This window comes from Atta colombica, unplaced genomic scaffold (assembly GCF_001594045.1).
Source record: "Atta colombica isolate Treedump-2 unplaced genomic scaffold, Acol1.0 scaffold58, whole genome shotgun sequence".
Classification (NCBI taxonomy): Eukaryota; Metazoa; Arthropoda; class Insecta; order Hymenoptera; family Formicidae; genus Atta; species Atta colombica.
The window spans coordinates 671053-677082 of NW_017259548.1; the positions used below are offsets into that span (position 1 = coordinate 671053).

The 6030-nt window shown below is 36.9% G+C and overlaps 1 protein-coding gene across 2 annotated transcripts in view; it reads left to right on the top strand.

The window, feature by feature from the left end:
• The first annotated feature begins 2490 nt into the window (after positions 1–2490).
• The window catches only part of LOC108692099 (ets DNA-binding protein pokkuri), a 45068-nt gene continuing 41528 nt past the window's right edge, over positions 2491–6030 (top strand). For both annotated transcript variants that reach the window (XM_018200240.1, XM_018200241.1), the window contains exon 1: positions 2491–3226. The gene's annotated coding sequence lies outside the window, so the exon portion shown is untranslated. The remainder of the gene's footprint in view (positions 3227–6030) is intronic.

Genomic DNA, 6030 nt, shown 5'->3' on the forward strand with positions numbered 1-6030 from the left:
ATTTATGTAAAAAGTAGAACTGCATATAGATAATTAATAATTTAATTAAAAAATCGGGTCGCCAATTTGTTTTTTCTATTAAAAAATTAATTTTATTTTCTCACTCTTCGCGATATTATCCATTTAATAACAAGATTTATATCATTCCGTAGAATAGGACACAATTGACGTAGCAATGCGTTATCATTCGATTAGACTCGATTACCTCCCATTCGCATCTTATCTCGCAATTAATTAGCAAATTTAATTTTTTATTGTATAACATTAACACAACCGCGCGCGAGCGAAGAATGATATCCACATCGATTTTCCTTTATGATATTATGAGAATCGATATATTGATTAGAAACACAAACTTATTTACGGCTAACTAGATACGGTAAAATATAATTAATTAAATATAGGTGATAACGATACATAATAAAAAGCAAGATAATCAGGATAAGCAATGCATTTGCAAAAGATCGAATATGCTTACACTTTATCTCAATGTCGAAAATATTTTAAACTGAAAAAGATTTTTATCATCAAAAATTCGTTTCATCAGCGCATAAGTGACTTTTTGTAATGTCTATTATTTATCTTAAGAAATTTATATCTAAAAATTATATCTAAAAAGATTTATACCTAAAGTACCTAAAAAAATACAACAAAAGTCTTGACATTACAAGATCCCGGAAATTTTCTAAGTACACACTAAAGTAACATCCAAGTTTATATACTTTACTAGACGTACCTATATCCGGACATTTATTTTTAAAATTTTATTTGTACATATTATTAATCTCACATGCTTTTTTAAATATAATATAATTTTTAATTGTCATCTTTAAATACAATTATATAATATTATAGTACAAAAAATATTTTTGAGATTAACAATAATTTTTGTATAAATATTCGGACATAGATACATAAATATACGATTTATCTAACACTAAGCAAAAAATGTGCCTGATAATGGACTATTAACAAAAAAATTGTCGTTATATATCATTTCTAGATAATAGATGATATAAGAAACATTTCGTCTCAGACCTCGGAAATTTTAAGCATAAAGATAATAGAGAACAAACCTCTTGGCATCCATTGCTGATAACTCCAGTTTACCTTCTCGATTCCATTCGGATCATGATAGCTGGAATCCTTATAAATCGCGTTCTCCTGAAAATTTATATTATTACAGATTTTTAATACTGGCAATGAATATCGAAATGCATTCTTAATAGATTCAACCAGAAAATTCTTACTTATCCATTTTCAATCAGAATTCCAATTAATGCAATCTGCAGATTTTTCTTTCATTGTACTTTTAAAATTACTTAAAAAATTGCCCGTCATACGAAAACATTGTAAGACATTTGGTCTGTTCGCGTTGCTTATACTTTTCAGCATCTTCGCTTTTTCTCTTTTTAACGTTCAAATATGTATCTATCATTTGAAGATTTCAAGCAACACGAACTAACCAATTGGTTAGTTCCTGCTAAAGAGCATGATGCATGTGATGTATTATTTTATTCTTGTTGTGTTTTCAAATGTTAAACGAGGACAAAATAATACATCATGCGCATTACGTTTTACGAAACGCAGTCATTATAAGAGGCACAATTTTCCAAGTGTATTTCGCCATTTTGGTCGGAACTCTCGAATGCGGTTAGAGAGTTGAAATATTGGCTAATAGAACAGCTATGAAAAATGTATGCTATTGTATATCAAATATTTATCTTACCGTGTATCCAACGGAGAAAATCGATTTATCCATGAAGTATATACGGCCGTTTGCGAATTCGGAAAAATTCGGTGCGAAATCGAACATCGATGTGATCAACGGCGATCATTTTGAACTTTTCGTGGAGTCAAGTGGCGCTAACGACTAACATAACGGCATATCGTTTGAATCTCAGCGTGAAATGTGAACGTGTCCGCGGATCGTTCGCAGCGCGGGAGAGCTGCAAAGTTCACGCAAGTGAATTCCTCGGAACCGAGTGAGGAGGACGGAAATGAAAAGTCATTGCAATTCGTGGCCGCCTGTTACTTACATCACGTTGTTCCATGTTTCGCGCAAGTGAAAACGATCGGCCGGGGTTAACTCGACAACAATCACGATCGCGATTACGAGGAAGCTACGAGGAAGTCGGTCGGAATCTTCTCTCCCTCTCTCTCTCTCTCTCTCTCTCTCTCTCTCTCTCTCTCTCTCTTCTTGTTTCTCTCTTTCTCCTCCGATACGTCGCGACTTGGCGATCCTCCCCACTCAACCCGCCATGACTATGGTTCGATTATTTCCGCTGGCGCTGACGCGACGCCAACGGCAGCGCGCGATTGGACGGCGTGAACCGCCAATGGTCGCCGCGCGGTTCCACTTGTTCTGACGTCTCGCTCGCGCACCATCGCGGCGCAGCGGGTGGGCGCCGGGAGAGGCGAGGTGGGGTGTCGCGCGTCTGGCGGCAACCTTCACTCGACACTTCCTACAGCAACTGTCGGATCAGTCGCTCGCCGACCTCGTAAGGTGGCAGTACGTGAGAGACGAAGCTTATTCCGCAATCGCATTCGCAATCTTCGCGCGCGTTGCCGTTCAACGACGAGAGTAATCACACTCGCACTCGCCCTCGCGAAAGCCGTTGTCCACTATACGTGTATACGCGCGCGCCCTCGCGTTACGTTCTGCGTCGTCTTTCTTCCCTCGTTGTGCCCTGTCGTGGAGACCGGAGGAAGTAATCGGAGTACGAAGACGTCCGCGAGGAGCCAGAAACAATCATAAGTGACACAAGTGCGTTAAGCTGGGAGTGCGTTAATGACCGGAGGATTCTTTGGCGTTCTCATTTGTGATAACGTAACGAGCGGCCACTCGCGGCTGATAAACGAGATTGTAATCCTTATCACGTGTTCACGTGTGCCGCGGCGAAAAGTTTCCTCGCGGGATAATCTCTTTCTCTCTTTCTCTTTCTCTTTTCGTGTCGCGCGCACGGTTGCCGCCCGCCGCGACCTGATTACGCGCGCCGCGTGCCGTCCCCGTGCGTGCGTGCGTGCGTGCGTGCGTGCCGTGCGTGCGTGCATGCATGTCGTACACCACGAGGAGCGCGACGAAATTTACCCGATGAACAGTGAAATGGTTTGTGTCTGGTTGGACTTCGATGACAAGTGATAATTAGCTCCAGCAGCTCCCGTTCCCGGCAAAGGATTTTTATCAACAGCTGGGGGAACTGACGACGAAGAAGCAGCGATCAAGGTAATTGTTCGCCCACGGATATTTTACTCATATTCGACGAATAAATTTCCCGGTGCCTGCGCGTGTGTGCGTGTGTTTATTTGTTATGTATAGTTGGACGTGCGCGTGCGTACATCGCACTCGACGCTTCTTCCTGTATAGTTCCGATTCCTCCTTGATTGTAAACAAATCCCCGCTGTCACCGCTACGTGGAACGGCGTTTCTCGCCTTCCGGAATTCGGAATTGATGTTTTACGAATCCGTTTCGCGGAATTCATTTGAACAAGATTGAATGAAAATCATGTGATGGATGAAACTTGATAGAGCTCGAGTTGAACTGTTTTAAAAATTGAATAAAGTTTAACTCTAATTTCACACATTTTAATTAATTACTTTTATTTTTAATCTTCGGTCTGTCTCGATTGCTGCGCCTATAAATGACATTGGTTGCATTCAGCAAAAAAAAATCAACTTTTCACAACTGTTGTACGATTCTTTAATATAATTATTTCCTGCTTCTAATTCTATGCTTCTAATTCTACTGCTCTTTTAAATTCATATAAGGTTTTTATTCCTGCAGCAAAATTTTTTCTTGCTTTTAACAAATATTAAATATACATCTACTCCATTTTAAGTTTCAAAAGTATATTAGTTCAACTGTAAAAACAAAATTGTATTTGATCAATTTGAGTCATTTTTTATCATTTCTATAGATCGCCACTGTTCCTACAATGTAACGTTAATTTAACTAAAACAATGGACTTAAACAAATTAAGTTAAAAATATATGTCAAATAATTTAATTATTAATTTAATTATTAATTAAATGCATGCGTCAATATGAATGTCATTTATTTCGAATCTAACCACAGAATGTATTGATTTATATTTTGACACACGTGAAAGTTAAAAATAAAAATGTTATTTAACTCAAGGGACTGGGTTACCATTGTTCTTTTGATATCTAACAGTGCAGCTTTAAATGCAAACGCAATCATATTAATGAATCTTACAATAATTGCAAAGCGGCATTTTTTTCTGCTGAACGCAACCATTTTTGACACTCGCCAAATATTACACTTTAAGCACAAAATATTACGCCTAAAAATGCACTGGACGAAAAAACGCGTTTTTATAGTCATATAGTTTTAAACTAATTATGTTTTACGTGCTCTTAGCTACTCTTATTTTTTATTCGTATTCGCGGATGCTAAACTGAAATCAATGATTTTAAATCCAGTGTTATTAATAGCAAGAACCTATAATCGATAAAATTACTTCGTAAAAGAAAGATTTATATTCAGTTATAATACCAATGATATTCAGCTTTGTATATCGAAGTCTTTACTTGTACAAATTATTTTATTTTATCTTTCCTAATTTGACAGTAATTCTTTCGGAAAAATTCCCAATATTTTTCATCGTAATCCTGTATGATTTATTCCTCGCGTCTCGCCGTGTCCGGGTTTGGCGACCGTCGAGCTCTCTCATAAGCGAAAGGTCATAGCCACTCGACGGAGTCCGGTCCATTTTCATTCTTCCTCAGTTCTACTCGTTGCCGGCGCTCGAAAGACGCGGAGCGGAGCGATACGCGGCTCGTTACCGTATCCGAGCACGAGGAGTTAATTCCGGTGCGACGCGCGAAACCCGGAAATCCGCTGAAAGCCCAGCCTCGCTTTTAATCCGCTCGGCGATGTTAATAACCGGTCGTGCGGAATTTAATTAACACTAGCTGCTGACGTCAACCTCATCTCGCGAATGCGCGGCGGACAAATAAAAGCGCGTTGTCTTCGAACGCGGAACGCGAACGATTCTCGCGAATCATCAAATTGATGGATCTGATTACACTAGTTTGCAATAAAAAATTATTTCGAATCGGACCAGGTGTTTTTTTATAGATTTTAATAGATTTTTGAATGCTGGAAACGATACCGCAAGCCAAAAAATTCCAGCACGTCAGATTTCCAAGACAATTGAAATTTCCAAGATAATGTCTAAAAAATAATTTCTTTGATATATTTGACATTTTTTTGTAAAGAAGATTAACGTTATCTTGAAATTCTAATTAAAAGTCGTGTTAATGTATTGTCCCCTATAAAGAGCATTTCTTTTTATTTCAAATATCTTTTTAGTCATGTTATGAAGGATTTAAATACAAGGTTTTTCTTCAAAGTCGAACAATACATTTATGATTTTTGATCAGAATTTCAACCTAACGTTCACTTTTTTTTACAAAAAATATCGCAAAAAAAGCCTTTTTTGCATATTAAAGCTCATTTATTTCAGAAACCTGACGTATTAGAAACTTGTGACACTGTTTTCAATATCTAAAGATTTATAAGAAACATCTTGTCTGGTTCAAAGTAATCAAAAAAGACCTTTTTATGTAAACTAATGTTATTATCGCTTTCATCACCACAAGAAACTAATCTTTCGATCGCTCTCAAAATTATATCACAAAATCTAATTTTTTTCAAATCCATATATGGAAACAATAGACGAATAGGTAATAATATGAATAAAATTGAAGGACATGATAATAATAATAGTTACATGTATATAATTTTACAGCAATTTTTTTATCTTATCACACGAAGGTGAACTCTAAAATGCTAATTATAGACTATTAACATACCTTGATGTAATTCTAAACTGCTGCCACTTGATGCTAACGTTTATAATTAAGCATAATTACGTAAGGTACAATTATATTTAACATACTACGATAAATTAAGGTGTTTAGCCTACTTTTAAGATATCAAACTATTTTGGCGACGTTACTTCCTAGTACAATATTCTTTACGATGATTCATATATATATATATA